The 22,017-nt window shown below is 37.4% G+C and overlaps 1 protein-coding gene across 1 annotated transcript in view; it reads right to left on the bottom strand.

The window, feature by feature from the left end:
• Positions 1-21,266, bottom strand: part of LOC141433229 (ionotropic receptor 40a-like) — a 58,629-nt gene extending 37,363 nt beyond the window's left edge. The window contains exon 1 of the mRNA XM_074095174.1: positions 21,057-21,266. The gene's annotated coding sequence lies outside the window, so the exon portion shown is untranslated. The remainder of the gene's footprint in view (positions 1-21,056) is intronic.
• Positions 21,267-22,017: the final 751 nt, after the last annotated feature.

Here is a 22,017-nt window from a genome sequence, read left to right as displayed (position 1 = left end):
TTGGAAAATACGGCAGCTATGGCGATGGCACGGTTGGTGTATTTTGCTTACTTTAATAGCATTATTTCGTACGGCCTTATTTTATGGGGATCTGCTGCAGACATTAAGTCAATTTCTATCTTACAAAAGAGAGCAATTAGAGCAATTTATAATTTGAAGACGCATGCATCTTTAACATCTTTTTTTAAGAAAACAGGTATGTCGTCGCTTTATGTTTTTGAAATAATCATGTATGTAAGAAAGAACATATGTGATTTTCCCACTAACATCGATAAGCTAATGGCTACTAGAAAAACAGGGAAGCTTAAAGTTTCATCTTACAGACAGGCTAAAACCAAAAAGTCGTTTCTGGGAAATTGCATACGTTTTTATAATAAAATTCCAAGAAATATTATAAATTAAACAGATACAAAAATCAGATCTATTGTCAAGAAGACATTAATATCTAAGGCGTATTATAAAGTTAATGATTATTATTTGAAACAATTCCGATCCGCATTAGCGATCACTTCAAATAGCGAACCTACTGTGTTAAAAATAAAGTTGTGTTAAATACTTGTGATGTATACATATCATTTAATAATATTGTAAATCTGTTTTAAAAAATATACCTCGTTGAGTTTCTTGCCGGATTCTTCTCAACAAAGGTTTTTCCGACCCGCTGGTAGATTTTTTTTTGAAATTCATAACTGCTTGTTATAGCCTAAATTGAATAAATATATTTTGACTTTGACTTTGACTTTGACATGTCATAAAACAGTAATGCCAATTTAGATGTGTCTGTCAACTTGAAAGTTCTACTTTAGTGTCAGATTCATTTGATATGAACTTGTTTAAAAACTGATAGATTATTTGGCTGATGGTACAGTCAAACAAATTAAACCATGACCCAGGGTGGAACCTTTTAATAATCAACTTCACTATGATTTCCTTGGCAAAAGTACCAGATGTTAACATGATATTAGTAGCACAAAGGTTCCACCCTGGGACATGATTAAATTTGTTAGACTGTACTTTATTTTTTATGGTTTTATTCGCAGGAATATGTACTCAAATAATTCATGAAAAGTGTATAATTAATACTTAGTAGTTTTAATAGATCCAAAACGCTAGTCTGAAATCACCCATGCAGTATTATAAAAAAGTTAGTTTTACATAGCCACGGCGCGGAGCCGCGTGGCTGCGGTCAACCGCAGATTCGGCCCCGGGCGATCGCTAGAATTCTATCCTTGTTTCCTGTTTTCTCATATTGATTGCACACACATTTTCTAGCGAATAAATAAGGTTCTGAGATATGTTCGGTTCAGAAAGCAAAGCTGCTGGCGGACCGGTGGTCGCAACGACCAGATTAACTAAAGAAGCGGCCAGATGGCCTTTAGGTATGGCCAAGTACGCCAGGGAAAAGTCCAAGTAAAAGTTCAAATTTTAAAAAAAATATAACGAAAAATTGAACCGACTACAAAAAACCATGAAAATAATTTTCTACCAGTCTGAAGTCGGTGTCTCAGCACGAGCCAGCAGAAGTGGACCTATAGTCGTCTACCTCACCTACATACTATAACCATATATTGGGCTTCAAACACTCCTGCTGGCTCGTGCTGAGGCACCGACTTCAGACTGGTAGAAAATTATTTTCATGGTTTTTTGTAGTCGGTTCAATTTTTTGTTATAATTTTTTTCACGCTTTTTAGTGTAAATAATCTAAAATACAATAGTTTAATGTCAACTGCTGGTCACCTTTTACAAAAGATTGTTTTTCCCGATGCAGAGACGTTCATTACTGAGGAGTTCTGGTGCTTCACCACCCGTTTTACCATATGCATTATGAGGAGCCCTCTTGTTCTGAGAGGAGGCCTGTGCCCAGCAGTGGGACTTCTATAGGCTGGGATGGATGAAATGATGATTTTTAAGAGCAATTTCACGAGTTACTACTAAATATATCCAATTTATAATAGGTGTCCCTACAACATTTGAAGAGTTCCCTCGATTTCCTTAAGATCCGATCATCAGATCCTGATTTTATCCAGTAAAGTTATTTTCTAAGCTTCTTTCTTTTGGGTTTAGATACAAAATAATTTTATTTTTTGAAATTTTTTTCTCGCAAGGTGGGTGGAAAAATTTGAACCCCAGGCAGTAAGGTATTAAAACTCGAGTCATTAAAAGCCTTACAAGGGCTTCTTCAAAAAGATTCTCGTTAGTAATCCCGTTCTTACGGCCCTTAAAGCACAATTTACTATATTTTACTAACAGTTTTAAATGATTCACGGTTAATTACGATATACATTTTAATCACGATTATCTATAATGAGCCTCCAATATTTCGTCGCATCTACCAGAGTTACCGTACGTTTTATTCAGTAAGTATTCTTGCGATAATGAAATGCAAGACCGCTACGACAACCCCTTTTGTCTGTCTGTTTGTCCGTCCGCGGCTTTGCTCAGGCCGGACTATCAATGCTAGAAAGCTGTAATTTTGCATGAATATATATGTAAACTATGCCGACTAAATAGTACAATAAAAAATGAAAAAAAATTTTTTAGAGGAAGAAAAAAGATGGGGGAAGTTTTTTTTTTCTCATCCAATCCCGTTGGATAGATATTTTAAAGCCATTAGAAGGTTGCCAAAACGATTTTTCATTCAGTGATTTGTTTGCAAAACATTCAACTTTAAAGTGCAAATTTTCATTAAAATCGAGCGTCCCCCCCTCTTAAATCTAAACCGGTGGGTGGAAAAATTTGAAAAAATTCAGGATGGTAGTAAGTATATTAAACTTACAAGGACAACTATAACGGCTACTTTAAGTTTGCTTGAGAATTATTAGAAGTTTATGAGTAAATAGCAGCCTAAGGTATAAAATATACCTAAACTTGGAAGATGCCGTATAAAATACGAAATCCTTAGACAAATATTACTTAATTTTGGAACCCTATTTTGGGCGTGTCCGACACGCTCTTGGCGGGTTTTTAACCACAAATGAGCGATCACAGTCAAAAGCCAGGGAAACCCATTAAAGTCGAATCCAGTTTAACTGTCCCACCCCTTGGTTATTTAATGAGTCAATCATTCAGTTAATGCCCGCTAATTTGACGGGATAACGAGACACGATCGTCCCACGGGAGATAATTAAAGATGAATTTATTATTACGTTTGTAATAAGAGTTCAGTCTTTTGTCCACGGCTCTTAATAGGCTCTTATTAATTTGTTAAGCACTTTTATGAATAATTAAGCGTTAGCGCTCGGATTGTCTGCGTATTTACTGATCTGTGGCACCTTGTTCACTGTTATGTGTTCTAGGAGAACACGGAAATTTAACTCGTTGAGAAAATGACGCACAAAGGCTTTTGCACTTCTCATTCATGCTCGTTTGTAAATTTCGCATTAATGCTGGATCTAGGCGACATAAAATGACTTTTTATGCTTTTGTGCATGAAGTTAAATCTTCGTCTAAGACCAAGGTAATCAGGTGCCAGTAGCCACTAACAAAAAAGGTTTCTATATATATGTGTATAGCTTTTGTTTTTATGCATAGCTATATATTATATAGCTATGCATAAAAACAAAAGGTATCTAGAGTGGAAAATTGTTTCCACTGTTGCTATTTAACTTCATCTCAATCGAAGTGAAAAGCGGAGTTTAAAATTCTAGCATTAAATCAATTTTGCCCTCGACGTGTCTATCCTCCCTCGCCGTACCAGCTCGAGTAGCTATATAAACGTCTCGTCTCGACTAAAAGGGCTCGTTTTATGCTCTTGTTGTACTATCTTAAAACGATTTTAGTTGGTTCACCTGTATCTCTGATTTAAGACTGAAATCTTATGAACTAGCTAATTTTATTAATTTGTTAATAAGCTTTACGTGTCTCGAATATTTTACTCCATGAAGGCTGAGCAGACCGTAGTGTGTGTACGAGGTAATACAGGGTACACACTGAGAGCCGAGCAGTTAGTCACGCCACAATTTTGACGACCGGATGACCAAGTGGTTAGAGAACCTGACTACGAACTTATGACGAGACTTATGAGTTAGAAATTTTATTGTATCTTTAGATTACTATTGTATTGTGTATATATTCTATGACTCTAGTTGACAGAAAGAAATGAAGAAATAAAATAAATAAATATCAGACACTTTGTAAAGAAAATCTTTGTACTCGTAAGTGTTATTACAGCTTTTTATAATTTGTCTTGCAAAGCCAGTTAATTAGTTTCTTTGGGCGTTTTCTTACAGCCAAGTCAACTCTGAAAGCTTATGTTATATTAATTAACTTCGTAAAGTACCTTTGCAGTCACTAAAGTAACAAGAAATAAAAATGTTGTACGTATCATTTTATTGTTGAAGACCGTAGAATTCAAATGTATTTGTTGTATACCGCAGTTTTATGGTGTAGTTTTTTGTGCATGTTTCTGTTTCACCATTTTTTTCTTAATTTTATGTGAGTATTCGAAAACATGCCGTTTTTTTATTCGGACAAATCAAGCAGAGGATCGTTGATTTGAATCCGGAAATCAACATTTTACCGAAATGCATCTGCGAAATTTAATTTATTTAACATGGCCTTTTTAGTTAGAAAACTTGCACACATCAGCGAAGCAATTTAATAGTGTATGTATCTGGAATGCCCAATCCACGCTCGGCCTGCCCGAGAACTACAACTTCAGGCTAAAAGAGCTATATTGACACCTACCTATGTCCAGCAGTGGGACGTATTTTATAGGCTGGAAAAGACGATGATGATTACTGCCTTTAACAATATGTTTAGATATAACATATTGTTAAATGCAGTAATTCTAGTATTTACTTATGTACGTAGCACCGTTTACCCACCAACGTTTTGCCACCGTTTTACTTTACACACAAAAAGCATATTACACACCTCCAAACGCTTCATAACAAGGTCAGTTAATAAATACCGCTTTAGGGAGTACACAATACAATTTATGCCCTCGGATGTGCTTGCCCAGTGAGCCGTGTAAGGGCCACAATAAATTGGGAGCCAGCTTATCTCTTAAAAGCTTTCGTCGAACCCTCTCCAGAAGGGTTTTGTCAACTTTTAAGGTTAAAGTATCAGTGTTATCTTTACGTGTGCCGAATTTCACGCAATTCTGGGTGTTTGCTTCATTGAAAAAAGAATATGGTGGTAAATGGGGATTGTTTGGAAGGTTAGGATGAGGCTGGTTCTAAATTGTATGTCGGAAAATAGGCACAGTTAGACGGCTACAAAATTATTTTGATACAGAGTTGCAATTTAAAATAACACTAAAAAACACATTTATTCCAATAAGCAATTATTTCAGAAATAACTTAGTCAAATAACATGCCCCTTGTCATTCCCCATAACGCTCACGGCATTACCACGTTGAATAGCTATGGCCTTTGCACCAGAAATGACTCGGAGCGAGGGTTCTCCCCTTTTTGTCTGAGCCGACGGCCCAAATCCCGCACAAAATGCTTAGCATCCGCTCCCCAGCAGCCCGCCGTTTCTACCGCCAAGGGACGATCCCGAACCCAAAGGAGTATACTCGTACTTTTCCCGCTTTACTGCCACCTGAGATGGGTGGTGGCGAAGGTGCTTACACATGTAGCGTTCCACACCAAACACCGCCCGCCTCCCCTCCCATGGCACCAACGTCAGGCCATTGGGCCGTTTGCCGTCCATGCGGCTAAGACCCGGTAGCTCAAGCACAGATGGAACGCCAGCCGACCTGAGGGCACCTGAGGGGAATCTTGATATTAAACAGTAATTCTGATAAAACGTTTACTCGTATATTGAATAATTCACGCAGTACCTACTTAGGGAAATAATACTTGTTTATTCTAACGGCTTTACACTTGTGAAATAATAAATTATGAGCTGGTTTATATCCCGTGGGAATTTAGATGTGCCCTTTCTTGGACGCGTTTGCGTTCCAGCGCTACAAAAAAATGAATTGATTTTGCGAGTTGGTTTTGTCAACTTACCAAATCACTGGACAATTTTGGTTAAGTTAAAAAAAATTGTTGCCAATTTTTTAGCTGATTTCGTAATTTTACGATACAGATTTAAGGATTTGATCAAATTACTGATTTTTACTAGGCAAAATTGATTAGCCATTTTTAACATCCTGCGTGATTTGTTCATACCTCTCAGAGATTTGTTCAAATCTCTGTTTTGGCCATTTCGCTGTGGCAAATGTAGCAAATTTCCAGAAAATCCACTCACTGAAAATACGGAAAATTAAATAAAAGCTTAGATTCTTAATATAGAAGTACCTTATCATTTTTTTTCATATTTATTCGGGCACAAACTTTATAGTAAAAATGAAACTCAAGTATAATAAATAATAAAAATAACCTGTGCACCAACTAATACCACCAGGAAATCTTGTTTAATTCAAGGCGACCTAAATACCGGGGTTTATACTTAAATGTACAACACAGGTAGCTAAAATGCACAAACACCGGAGCTTAGGTATCTAATGTATACGAATACCGGTACGAGGTGAGCATCGCGACTACGCGTCTCCTGTACCGGCCGCGTAATTGCAAACACTTGCTGAGTTTAGTAATATTTTTGTATGCAGATGAAAGTGTAGTATCTAAGGACAGTTTTACCGGTGAAAACCTTTCACATGTGTGTACTTAAAATAAAAATCAGAGCGTAGCGCTTTAATTGTATCCATTGAGTCTTTTTGGTGTATAAGCACCGACTTCCAACAAGACTTAACGGGTATGTTTAATTCGTTGCGTTTTGGTTTTTAACTTATGATAACAATGGCGTCCACATGTAAAATCGTTCATAAGTACATATAACGTTTTCCTTTATTCTTCTCTATCTGCTAAGCTGAAAATTAGCGTATTCACCGAAGTCCGGTGACAACGGTTACTATAATTTAATAGTGAAATTCTCCCTTGTTACCCGTAAAAACCATCACATAACCAGCTCTGGTATAGGCGATATTATTTTCTAGTTATCTCAAATAGTAATTAGTCTTAAAATCTTTCAAATCGGATTTCACTCACTTCTAGTGATCGAATTGACAATAAATTTGATACACATGTACAAATTGAATGTCAATGCAAGTACGGTCAATAAAAATAAGTCGACTAAAAAAAATATTAAAACGTTCGTCAAACCCTACCCTGTTTCTCGCGCTGCTTCAAGCGTGATTTGTCAGAGCCACATCCGTCGTCGGTCGGTTTATATCTCTCTGTTTTAGCACCTGGCTCCGGATGAGACGGCTGCCCATACTAAAGTTTTACTGGCAACAAAAACGACTTTAACGCTGAGCTCGATACCGCCTGTCTTAATAGCTTTATACACAACGCGTCTTAAAAGTAACCCCTTATATTTCAGCATATGGTTGGTTCGACTGAGCTGAATGTAAAAAATTTTCGCCGGAATGTTTAGTTTGAAATAAAATTACATATGTCTTTGACTCGGGCACATGAACATGACCACTATAAAAATCCTGAAGAACCATTAACATTAAAGGATTGGGTATCGAAGCGATTGCAATGAGGGCTATCGTTTTTTGTCTTACTAGATGGCGCCACTGTTGCGTGAGGTTTTTATGTGTGGCTTTCAAAGTCTGTTATTACGGGCGTGAGAACAAAATTTAGATTAAAATCATATTTAATACATCTTAAAACCGTACCATAAAAATATCGAGCAACCACAGTCTTGTGTAGTCTCGTTTTGTTCGCAAAAAAGGGAGGGCAAATGTTTTCGAAAGACAAAACTGTCTCAAAACACAGACATTTATTGCCCCTTATCGCATACTATTGCCATAATTAATTTCAGGTAATGCAAAAGATTCACAAAATTATCAACCAGTGTGTGTTGCCAGTAATGTGATGATGATGACCTATGGCTCTGAGACGTGGTCCTTGACTGTGTTGGCCTCTTGGAGAGGCTCAGAGTCACGCAACAGGCTATAGAGAGAGCTATGCTTGGAGTTTCTTTGCGCGATAAAAACTAATGTCACATCCTAAAATTAGCTGTAAAAATATGCAAGTTGAAGTGGCAATGGGCGGGCCATGTCGCTCGAAGAACAGATAACCGTTGGGGGAACAAAGTTTTCGAGTGGCGACCACGTACTGGAAGATGAAGCGTTGGCAGGCCTCCCACTAGGTGGACTGACGACATCGTAAGAGTTGCGGGAATTGCGGGCAACCGGTGGATGCAAGTGGCGAGTTGCCGTTAATAGTGGCTTTCTAAGGACGAGGCCTTTGTTCAGCAGTGGACGTCTTCCGGTTGATGAGAATGGCGGCGGTGATCAGTTTACCGCATGCTCGTTTGCCTCCCTTGCATAAAAAGTGTAGTTTAAGTAAGTAGAAGAATACATAAACACTTGCTGTTCTTATTTGTCAAAAGTACACTTGCACCAAAAATATTGATTCCTTTTCATAACCTAGTTGTCATTTTTTTATCAATAAAAGTGTTCTGTAATTTATGGTAACGGCATCCTTTATGCACAATACAATTAACAAGAATCTAAATTGCGCCTAATTTAATATAAATTAATTACAGTAGCAATATTCCCATTATCTCACTTTCAAATCGAATTGTTTCAGAATATGATAATTGCTACAAGCATCAACCATAGACGTAGTTGCAACAGAGGAGTCACTATGATTAAATATTGGAACAACAAAGATAAGGATAAGTCTTTTAAGGAAACCTCAGGCAACTCTTTAAAAGTTTAACAGCAAAATTAAGTATCTTTAAAAAATGCTCAAGTGTGCTTGTACTCAGGCATAGAGGTACCCGAATCAAAAACGTGTGGAGTGGAGCAGACCGAAAACGTTGCGTCCCAGATCCCCGTCTTATTCAAGCGACACGTCAGCTCGCCTCCATATTATTACAAACTGTTAGATTTAGGGCAGCAGTGCTGCAGTGAGGCAGTTTGTGAGCGGCTATCACGACTGCAATCAATTTTTTTATCATCATGTTAGCCGAAAGACGTCCACTGCTGGACATAGGCCTCCCCCAAAGCTTTCCACTCAGACCGGTCTTGTGCTTACCGCATCCAACGCGATCCCGCGATCTTAACCAGTCGCTCCATCTTGTTGGAGGCCTACCGACAGCTCGATCGCAATCTATTTTGTACTGTATTTAAACGTAAGGGTTCCTTTTAAGAGTTTCGTAGTCCTACAAGGAACCTTTATAGTTTCGCCATGTCCGTGCTTTCCCTGCGTTCGTCCATCCAGCCGCCCGCGGCTTAGCATAGAGACTGCTAGTGTTAGAAAGCTGTATTATTGCATGAGTGCACTTTGCATGACAACGCCAGCAAAAAGTAAAATAAAATATAGCGTGGCCGTTTTTTCAATCTGTGTTTTTTTTATGTCAAAAGTTAATAATTTCTTCTCTTTATTGTCAGACTAAGCCCTCTTGTTCTGAGAGGATTCCTGTGCCCAGCAGTGGGACGTATATAGGCTGGGATGATTGTCAGACTAGAACTTACCAACAACAATCAAAAATAGCTAATTCGAAAAAGTAAACTATCTGCGCCACAATTATCTGCCCTGACAGAGTGGAGCAGGACCGCAATTATAAATGTTGTGTCCCTGATCCCCGACTAATTAAAGCGACACGTCTGCCGCTCGCCTCCAGATATACAGAATGTTAGATTTACTTCAGCAATGACGATGAAGACAATTTTAGTCTCTATGGGGCTATCGCTATCGTGGCCGTGGTGGCCTAGTGGCTTGACCTATGGAAAGAAAGAAAGAAAGAAAGAAAGAAAGAAAATAATTTATTTATAACAGCAATGACACATAATAAGTAACAATAATAATAGGAAATGTTGCCGCTATAAAAAGGTCCCGGCTCAGCATATCGCTGGTTGAAAACCAGCACTGGTCTTCCGCCGGGCCACAGGAGAGTGCAAAATTACGGAAAGTCACACAAAACAAATCAAAGTGAAATCAAATACAAAAATAGCTACGAGACTAAAATATAAGTTAGCTGTATAGCCCACATTATCATGGCAACAGTACATGTAATGAAAAAGATAAGAATAATTTGACATTGACATATGACAATTACAATTATGACATCAGCAGACAAACACGAAATAAAACCAGAACAATGTTGATCGCCATTAAGGGGAACAATAATAATAACAATGGCCTCTCAAGCAGAGGATTGTAGGTTCAAACACCGGCTCGCACCTCTGAGTTTTTCGAAATTCATGTGCGAAATTACATTTCAAACTTACCACGAGCTTTACGGTGAAGGAAAATATCGTTAGGAAGCCTGCACAAACCTGCGAAGCAATTCAATGGAAGTTCCCAATCCGCACTGGGCCCGCGTGGGAACTATGACCCAAGCCTTCTCGTTCTGTGAGGAGGCCTGTGCTCAGCAGTGGGACGTATATAGGCTAAGATGATGATGATGATGACGTGGCTATCGTAGTACAAATTCATAGAGATTGTACTTAGGCGCACGTCACCGACACGCTTATAGTCTAAAATCATCTTATAGTCTCAAAGATTTGCGTAGCCTTTGTATATAAAAAGTCCTTGTAGCATCCTCGTCTTCGGGGCTACAGATGGTATGTGTGATTCTCCCATAAGTTAGGTACACACTAACAAAATCCATTGAGTCAATGTGGTTATGGGTGCATAAAATTACTGCCGCGCCGCCCGAGGATGGGGTTCCTTGCAACGGCACCGTGGCATGCGGGCTTGGGTTACGACTGTACTTACTAATGCGGCCTACTAACTTTTCTCTTCTACTTATTATTCTTCGTCTTCTTTATTCTTTAACTTCTGTAAGAACTCTAGATAATTCGCTTGCTCTCATTTGGTCTTTTCCTGTTTATTTCACATTGAAACTTAATTGGATAAAGTACCCATATATTCAGGGCAGACGAAAAAGTGGTACGGGGTGGAGTGAACCAGTTTTGACATATTTAGAATGTCAATAATTGTCTTTTACTTCGTTCATTGAAACGATTAAGTAATATTTTTTGATGATTGGTGACTGTGGTAGGCCACAGAAGTCCGTGTTTCATTACTCAAGGCCAGATTGAATATAATGTTTATTTAACCTGTGAGCGGTCGAAGAAAAAAAAACACAAACCCAGGAAAAATAACAAGATACCCCTGTCACTATTTATAACCTCATCTATATGACAAACGGTAAACAACAAATAAACCAGGCTCCATTAAGAACAGCGCAAATAGTTGCACTCATTGGTCGTTTAATGAAATCAATTAATAAAGCGCAAACACCGCTGTCTGTTTGTCCATGCAAATGGGTTTTACTCGAAGGAAGCGATGAAATTACACTTAACGAAAATAAAAAGTGCAAATTAAAAGGAGACACTTTCTTCGCAACTGCTACACATTTTTGACGTAATTGCTTGAACATTGCAACAATTTCGTACGTAAATTTGAAGTAGTTCCTCGTTAATCCATTCTACTCTTAATTGTTGTACTGTACAAGGTTCGTGTTGGGGAGTTTGAGAAAGCAACGGTATTCGAGTAAAAGTTTTGAGGCCGGCAAAACCTTTTTTAATTTGCGAGCTTGCTTCATTGTACTTTAAGAATAAAACAGGAATTGGATCTTTTTGGGATGGTGTCGATAACTGAGATAATTACACTGAAAAGATATATTTTAATGTTACAGTAATCTCTCCTTATTTTCTTTAGACGTTTGAAACCTATATTTTAACCGACTTAAAAAATTAGTATATCATAAATTTGGTTGATTTTCTTATATTTGTTACCCCAAAACTCCGTCACTTAGGTACGAAGCATATCAAGCCTTTTGTTTTCGTTGATATTATTCCTATATAGTAGGAATACTTTCAATCAGATCCCATTGTCACCAAACAAAATAATCCGCAATTACAATAGAAGTGAAATATTTACAGGGTGTTCAGTCAAACTAACCCAACTACTGTAATATTCTGGGATTTATATATTGAGATGTCGACCTTTGAAGGTCGATAAGCTAGTTTTCACAGGACAACAATGACCTTGTTTGAGGCGCGTATTCTATAACTCAGCTGCGTCGTATGACGAGGCCGTTTTTCGTCGTAGTCATCGGACGTAAGAAATTATATCGTACGTACGTCATGCGGGCCCCTGCTCACTTTATTTGACGTGAGGTTTCTAAAGAATAAATTGAGCATATTTCCATGAATTAACAATAATATTTGTATTGGCAATCTACTTAGTTCATTACATTACATTACACATTACACATTATTAGTACATTTGAAATTTACAGGAAAACATCGTGAGGAAACCTGCACAAACCTGCGAAGCAATTCAATGTTGCGTGTGAAGTTCCCAATCCGCACTGGGCCTGCGTGGGAACTATGGCCCAAGCCCTCTTGTTCTGAGAGGAGGCCTGTGCCCAGCAGTGGGACGTATATAGGCTGGGATGATGATCTACTCAGTAGTATAATGTCAAGGCAGTTTGGCATGGATAACGGATTTTCTAATCTTACATTGAAAAAAAAAAATAGATTATTTACACTAAAAAGCGTGAAAAGGGAATTATAACAAAGAATTGAACCGACTACAAAAAACCAGGAAAATAATTTTCTACCAGTCTGAAGTCGATCGGTGCCTCAGCACGAGCCAGCAGGAGTGGACCTATATTCATCTACCTCACCTACGCACTTTATATTGGGCTTCAATCACTCCTGCTGGCTCGTGCTGAGGCACCGACCGACTTCAGGCTGGTAGAAAAATATTTTAATGGTTTTTTGTAGTCGGTTAAATTTTTTGTTAAGTATAATTTTTTTATGACGCTTTTCATTGTAAATAATCTAAGATACAATAGTTAACCATTAGCTCTGCTCGTCACCTTTTACGAAAGATTGCTTTTTCCGATGCAGAGATGTTCATTATTGAAGTCCTGGTGCTTCACCTCCCGTTTTACCATATGCATTACGAGGAGCATAAATTGCTTAGCAACTGTGTCAAACTAATAAAAATTCAACCCGTGAAATACTTGTTATTGAGTAGTAACTCCGATGGTCTACTAATGGATTTTTAAGAGCAAATGCACGAGTTACTACTAAATATATCCAATTTACTATAATAATAATAATAACGGCCTAATAGCGAAGAGTCTCGACCAACATCTCAAGAGACTCTCGCTAGATGGCTGGATCAAGGGCCAGATACAGAAGGCGGTACTTCTGGACACGGCACGCATCGTCCGGAGGTTCCTCACTCTGCGGCCCTGACCACCGGTAGCTTGGGCCCTGCCCCGTTACCGGCGGCAAACTAGGTTAGTTTTTTATAATATTTTTATTTTGAATGTACTTTTCTGTATTTTACTTCTTATAACTATTATAAAAACCTAATCCTAAGAATAAAAATAATAATAAAGAGAATAATAATAATAATAATATTTATTTCAGATTAAAAATCCATAGCTTTGTTAGTAGATACAGTCACTCTTATAGACTAAGGGTTAGTACTATAGGTGTCCCTACAACATTTGAAGAGTTCCCTCGATTTCCTTAAGATCTAATTATCAGATCCTGATTTGGTGCTCAGGGACCTAATTGAATCGGTTAATAAATGACGGAGTTCTGAGGTAACAAACATAAAAAAATTCAACCGAATCGATAACCACCTCCTTTTTTTGAAGTCGGTTAAAAACACAATATGATGCGTCTGTGTTTGCTTTAAGCGCATCTCAGGGCAAAATTCATTAAATTTATAGTCTAAAATATTTTTAACGTCCCGGACATTGTTTTCCATTTAACGCTAATTATCATGAGCTGATTTTAGGTAAATTTTCATTTATTGTTTTGAATGATAAATTCAAAATACTTTTAAAACGATTTGGTACACGTATTTTTGGAGCATAGGTATTACAATGTTTACAAATGCAACATGCTAACATTGATTAGGCGCAATCACATTACATTTGGATACTGTCGACCATACTATCGTAAGTAAGTACAATGCAACTTGGTATACAGTTTTCTCTTAGAAATCATAACCCATGGATTCCCGAACGGTGCGCCAGTAAATATTCAAGGAAACCGCGTGGGGCTTCGTACTAACCCGGAAACTTAGGCAATCTGGTGCAAAACGAGGCATTATGGTATTACTTACGCCATTCCTAGCTATTAAGATAAGATAAGATAAGATACTTAATTTATTCAATATTTTCAGTACAAAATAACAATAGATACAATATTTTACTAAATTCTATGTAACACGTTTGCCTGCACTAGGGTTAGTAGAAAACTCTGTGTCGCAGATTATAGTCTATTTCAACTAGCTAGGTTCTCTAGCTGCAAGGCCGTGACGAAATAGGTATTAAGCCTATAGCTAAAATAATAATGCGGCCAAAATAGCGCAGGTAAAAACACTACACGAGTTCACAATGTTTTAAATCATTAACCTTCCAAGCTTTTTTGCCGAGTGTCGTTGTTCTAAGTTCGTTCTAGGATCCTCATAATGCGGAGTAAACCGACAATGGCCGAAGTTTCCAACAAGCGCTGAAAGAAGTACGAGGACTTAGTTCTGACAACAAATTAGAGTTTCGGAGGTGGGAGTTCGTGTTAACAACACCCTGTTTATCAATCCCTACAAAAAGTACGGCGTAAAACTTTTCAAATACTTAATTTGTTTGTCTATGAGTTACAAGAATTATGAAAAAAAAGTTGTGGTAGCTTTGTGGTTTGATTATTGCCGCTCAAGCAGAAAGTTGTAAATTCGAGCTTAGCTCCTACCTCAGAGGTACTTTTCGGAATTTATACGCAAAATTACTTTAAGGCAGTCTAGTGCAAGGAAAACTTCATGAGAGAAACCGCGTACGCATACAATATTCTGTGTGAAGTTCTCGATTCACACTGAGCCTGCGTGGGAAGTACAGCTCAAGGTGTTCTGATAGGAGGCCTGTACCCAGCAGTGGGCTTATATAAGTAGGAGAAGAACCGGGATGGTTAACCTTTATTGCGCAGTAAAATGTCACCAGTCTAAATGTGCAGTTTGAAGGCACGTTAAACAAATGATCTGTCCGCAGCTTAGCTTTAGGACTCATCAGGATCATGTATGTTAGGAAGAACATATGTAATTTTCCCACTAACGTCGATAAGCCAAAGGCTACTAGAAACACAGGGAAGCTAAAGTTCCATCTTACAGACTGGCTAAAACTAAAAAGTCTTTTCTGGGAAATTGCATAATAATTGCATTATAATAAAATTCCAAAAATGTTATAAATGAAACGGATACAAAATTCAGATCTATTGTCAAGAAGACATTAATATCAAAGGCGTATATAAAGTTAATGATTATATCATGGACAGGGATATTTGTAATTCCGATCCGCATTAGCGATCCCGCGAACCTACTGTTTTAAAAATAAAGTTGTGTTAAATACTTGTGATGTATACATATCATTTAATAATATTGTAAATCTGCTTAGTTGAGTTTCTTGCCGGATTCTTCTCAGCTTTTTCCGAACCGGTGGTAGATTTTTTTGACTTCATAAGTGCTAGCCTGCTTTTGACTGCTAGTGCTTGAAAGCTGTAATTTTGCAAGGATATAAATATAATAACTACGCGGACCAATCAGTTAGTTAAATAAATTTGTTGAAACAAGAGCCCGGAAAATTACATAGTTCCCACGGGATAAAGATAATTGAAAGAAAGAAAGAAAAAAAAATATTCGTGACATTTTTGTACAAGCAAAAAAAATAGATAAAAGAAAAACTCAGCATGTTGTTAACTTTACACAGCCGACGTATCATCCGTTGGAACCATTTGAATATCAGTTTAACGAATGAAGGATGACGAATTCTACGCAGAGTTGCGGGCAACAGCTATCATGTGATAAATTCATATTATAGCTTAAAAAGTCATCATGTTAATTCATCATTCCTAGCAGATAATCAGGTATCAATAAAAAAAATACCTAACGACAGAATTGGTCACGAAACAAATATTTACAAATTCATGCTAATTCTACTGTAAATATTACTTATTGATAAGTAGGTAGTTGTCGTCATTCGTCAACCGGCTGCCAAATAGAAGTCATTAAAAAACCCATTGAACTCCACCGACTTTACTAATATCATTATTTAGTCCAATTTGCAGAATTAGCGAGATAAAATGTGTTTGAATTACCGCTTTCGTAGACCGATGCGCGCGCCGTAGCCGCGTAGCGGTGTAGCGGTGCTACGCGCTCAGTTGGCCCGCGATCTTCGCCTGAGTGCTACGAACACTCGCTCGGTGCCGCGCGAAGCGCGAGCGAAACCAGTGACAGTTTTGTTTAGTGCGTATTTTTAGTGTAGTGCTGTGATTTGTGTTGCAAGTGAATAGCGTATGAGGTAAGGTTTTTGTTTTTTTTCGAACCGGTTTTAGTAAGAGGATGAATTGTATTGTTTTACGTAAACAAGTTTTGAATGTATACATCTGAATAATATGAGATTCTGATACACGGTATGCACGGTATGCAATTACGAAAATAACCATCGCAGCTAAAACTAAAACTCAGGAGTGACAAAAATAATATCCAAACCTTTTCTGGATTACACCAAGTTTTCTCGATTTTATTAAGTATTTACGCAACCAAAATATTTCACCAGGATTTCAGTAAAAAAAAAGATCGTAGAAGAAAATAAATCACTGCTGCTACTATTATAATATTTATGTTTTGTTTAGAATTAGATGAAAAATGCAAATAAAATTTTATTTGCGGTTACGAATTTTTACATCTACGTAAAAATTCACGTTAACATCTCATAGTTCAAATGAAAGCGAAAACAAGAATCCATCTCATGAATCCATTACTGTACCTACCATTACTAAATGGTTTCCGACACTTACTGGGTACTCAGCTGTAATAGAATATTACATATATCTGGGTGGTTTAACACGATGATTGAAGAGCTTTTGCTGCTCGTTTATTTATTTATTTAAGTATTAGCTTTTGCCGCGACTTTGTCTGCGAAGAACTCGTTTATGTCTATCTCACGAGAACTACTTACATACGAGTATAACTTTCCGGGATTAAAATATCCTATTATGTCCTTTCTAAGATCTTAAACTATCTCCATATCAAATTTAAGCATGAAGAAGTAACAGACAGAAAAAAGACAGGTAAACAGAGTTAGAGAATTTTATAGAATTAGTAAAGATTTATTAAACACCCTAAAAAATGGCACATAATTTCGCAAAAACATGATCGTAATTGGTTATTATTGTTCGTGGTGTAATTGGTACATGGCATCCATGGCCAGTATAGTAGTTTTTTGCAAATGCTAAATAAATTGCTCAAACTTAAAATGTTTAAGTAACTGACTTTTAAATACAGATCGGTCGCCATTTTATAAAAGCAAAACATTAAAAGGCCTTTCTTAAGCTTTTAATGATTTGTCAAAAAGTAACACCTATAATGTTGTATCATGTCCGTTCACCTATCCATCCACCTGGTTTTGCGGCTTAACGCAAATGCTCTTAGTACCAATAATCTGTAATTTGTATGGGCATACCATAGTACATTTTTATATACTTAGTTTCCGTCCATATTGAAGTAGGACGAATTGTTACTCTATGGTGTAGAGTCTCATTGATTAGATTGTTCAAAATTTTTGCATAGTTAATGTAGAGATCCGTAACTACAATATAATTCCGCAAATGTTATTGTTGTGAAAGTTTGGATGTTTTGGATATTTGTTACTCTACCACACAAAACCACCTAACGGATTTGAATGAAATTAGACTCACAGATTTACATTTCGGAAAATGGCATCACTGCAGGTACAATAAGCGAATTATTTGCAGACGAAGTCACAGGCAACAACTAGTTTCAAATAATAAGACATTATTACCTACTCTAACTGTTTGTTAAAAAGCCGTGGTGGCCTAGTGGTTTGACCTATCGCCTCTCAAGCAGAGGGTCGTGGGTTCAAACTCCGGCTCGCACCTCTGAGTTTTTCGAAATTCATGTGCGGAATTACATTTGAAATTTACCACGAGCTTTGCGGTGAAGGAAAACATCGTGAGGAAACCTGCACAAACCTGCGAAGCAATTCAATGGTGTGTGTGAAGTTCCCAATCCGCACTGGGCCCGCGTGGGAACTATGGCCCAAGCCCTCTTGTTCTGAGAGGAGGCCTGTGCCCAGCAGTGGGACGTATATAGGCTGGGATGATGATGATGAACTGTTTGTTAATATGACTGAAATCCTAACAAAGGGGATGAAACGAAGTTAACTTTCGCATTAATAATTACCTCTCAACGCCCTAAATACTTTCCTAACAAATTATTTCTAATTGCTATGATACATCCAGACGCAATCCTTTTTTCGCAGATTTTTTTTGTTAATGAATGGTTTATTTCTAGTAAATGTTTTGACAAATTTTGACTTATACCTACGGATTTTACTTATACGATAAAAGATATTTTTATATCTTGATAACAGAACTATGATCCTTAGACCCATATTTATAATACAATGACTCTGTATTGAGTGCGGAAAACACAGGTATATAACTAGAGATTTCCTAAGATTTTTATAATATTACCATTGTCGTAACAAGGGTTTACAAATGTTTCGGTGAAAATTATTTTGCAAATTACTAGCTCCCAAACTATTTATCTCATATTTTTATTTAGGCAAAATGTTATTTCCCAACTGAACGTTTCGCACTGATATCATTTCCCAACTAATAATTTGATAAATTATTATTATGCACATGACACCTGAGATTTTTTTAGGATGTTTGCGTCAAATGTATTGATTGGTATACCTTAATTTAGCAACATATTGAATGGCATTAAATCTACTATCCTAGTGGCAGTTATCCTGGCTGCTATAAAAAAAAACCTAACATCGAAGGCTAAGGCTCCGCTTCGCTCCCGCCTTAGCCTTCTGAACCTAAACTATCCAAGGTGCTTCTGCTTCGAACCGTCTTGCTCGCTCGCTTCGCTCGCTCGCACAAATCAAATATTTTTCTATATTTGGCAGCATAGCTTTGCAATACCAGAATTGGCCAAATGTTATATGCCTAAGCCAATCATCTGCTACATAATTATTAGCCACATAAAAGTGCGATAAAGTAAGTTTTTGCTATAAATGTTGCGAAATAAGAAAAATGCGAAGTAAAGTTATGAAAACGATTGGTTTGCCAAATGAAACTTCGGCGAAAGGTTGGTTGCTAAATGAAATTTGGCGAAACTTATTTCGCCGAAAGGGCAGTACACCCGTAACAAGTCAGCTTATACACGTCTGATCTACACTTCTCCTTTGTAGGTAATTGTTATTACAAAGCCTAGAGTGCAAACATTTACTAGTTTTGAGTTCTTCTTTCATTAACACCTGTGATGTTCCAGCAAAATAAATCATTTCATTTCATTAGGTTTCTCAAAGTTTTTCTAGTCTGATGTAATGAGTAATTTGTACGTCCACCGAGACACCGTGGTCAGCGTCAAGTGCTTGCCAGCCCACGTGCAGTGTAGGATTCCGTACTATTTAATACACAGCAAATATTCAATACTAACAATAAACCACCCAGCAAGGTTCGAGTATCGGCGGTACTGTTAAAAATCTATCTTATCCTAATAATACTTAACATAAATGAGAAAGTTTGCGACGATGTTAGTTACTTAATCATGCAATACGACTGAATCAATTTACATAAAATGTTGGGTGGAGATGGTTTAAGTCCCGTGAAAGGACATAGTTCCCGCAAGATATCGATAAATGAATTATTTGCAGACAAAGTTGCGAGCAATAGATTCATCTCCGAATGTGAGGACTTGTGCTATGTTTCCTATACTACAACGCGACAGCCAAGTGCAGCGAAGTGACAGTGGACCGGCCATTATCAGCCGAAGAACCGCGCGATAACCGCTGGGGTAAACGAGTTCTTGACCGGAGACCGCGACCGATGCCGATGCCGATGGTGATGATGATGATGATGATGATGATGATGATGATGATGATGAACGCGACAGCGCGGACAGTAGCTAGTAAAGAATATTTGTATTGCATATTGTTTACTCGTCGTCGTCGTCCGTGACGTCGCGGCGGGTGGTTTACGCGTAAACCATCAAAACCAACCGTTGAATTGAAATTCCGGGATACACTAAATTCCCATGGAAATTCCCAAAAATATATCGTGGATTTCTTTAACGTTAACGTAAATAATACACCTGTGCTAAATTTCATGACTCTAAAATCAGTGGTTGAAATTTCAGCATTTTATCCCTATGATATGAAGTGTGTTATTCCAGACTTCCAGCTATCTACATTATATACCAAATCTCATCCAAATCAATCCAGCCGTTTCAGCGTGAAGGATTAACAACATACACAACATATACATACGCATAAATATATATACACAAACTCACAAACATTCGCATTTATAATGTAGGATTAAGTTTTGACATAATATATGTACTATCATCATGCATGATTTTATTCAGATTTTTTCAAGCCAACGGTTTAAGAGAAGAGGGGGGTACTTGCCTGTAATGAAAATTAGCACATACAAAACTGGTAGTTTGGAAGCGAATCCCTAAATCGAAAATTAGACTTAGCAAACGTTTATAAAACACATATCCAACGATACCATACATTGTGAGTTTAGACGAGAAAAAGATATCTAAAATCTCTCTCATAGTCACTGTATATTTATAATGAAAACCTTTCCAAGCTTCAAATCAATTATATTAAATCCAATCATCGGGAATAACAGTCTCTAAAGTAACTTTTTGAGAGCTTCTCTAGTTAATGGGAAAACTAAAATAAAATTACTGCTGTCGACAGACTAATAGACAGCTAATTTGGCATAAAACTGGTTGTTATTCACGTTTACTGTAGGGAACGAGATTTCTAAAATAATAAGTCTTCTGCTGTTAAATCCGTAATATTTACAGCTACGGGCTTTGATTATCCTCATCACCAACATTTCAGCCGTCAAATCTACGGTTAAGTAAAATAATAAGTCATCTTTGCGTAAATCCATAATATTTACAGCTACGGGCTTTGATTACTTATTCTATGTTACGTAAATTTTTGGTAGGTGTAATAGGTTAGTTTCCTAAGAATATTTAATGAACTAAAATAACTTCCTTGCTCACCCGCGACCTTACGATAGCTAAGTTTATGCAAAATATGCCTGTTCATGCAGTTCCTCCACCTCCACACTGTAAGAACACACACACAAATCACACAAACCCATCTATCACCACCACCACACCACACTGACGCGTTTCGAACTCAACCAGAGCTCATCTTCAGAGTAACACAACCGTACACCATGCTACCAGTTGTTAGACTAACAAACCACAACCACCGTCTTAATTTGTCATTGTAAATCCCCAAGTACCCACATATATGGTCTAACTTCAGCAATGGTAGCACACGGCGGCCACGACGTACAAAATACGCGTTCTTGAATCTACATAAGCACGACGACGTCTGTACACGCGTCAATGTGTGCGTAAGATACACAGGGCTGACTATCGCAAAACCAGTATAGTGAACGGCACGAAGTAGAACCCAAAATTATATTACTCTCTTGTTCATATTTGTCTTAAACGAACGAGAGGAAAATATGATTTTAGGCTCTACTTCCGTACCGTCTACTGTACTATAAGCTTTGGTAGAAGTATCTACTACCAATGACATTTAAAAGTACTATATGTAGGTATGGCTAAGATGTGCAAATATATAATCGTTAATCTTACCTATTTATTTCAACCTACTGTATATGTGTCTGTCTGTGTATTTCAGCATTATTATTTTCAATTACAATAGATATACGACTACAAACTTAAATGAATTATTCGGTAGGTAGTTATTTCATGTATTAATCAATAAATCATTATTTATTTATAAAAGGAAGTAGGTAGGGTACCGTTACCATTTCGCAAAATTATTGCTCTCGAACTTAGTGCCGTGCTTGCGGCCGACATATATACAGTGGTGGCCACGTAATTAAGAACGATTTGAAGTTCCAGATTATTTTTAACTAAATCATGTCATGTGTAGTCGTGGGTCCTTCTTAGAAGTAACTAGTTACGTTATGAAATAGCCACA

Source organism: Choristoneura fumiferana, chromosome 12 (assembly GCF_025370935.1).
Source record: "Choristoneura fumiferana chromosome 12, NRCan_CFum_1, whole genome shotgun sequence".
Classification (NCBI taxonomy): domain Eukaryota; kingdom Metazoa; phylum Arthropoda; class Insecta; order Lepidoptera; family Tortricidae; genus Choristoneura; species Choristoneura fumiferana.
The sequence above is the reverse complement of the archived record's forward strand: the minus strand, read 5'-3'. Positions and strand labels throughout refer to the sequence as shown.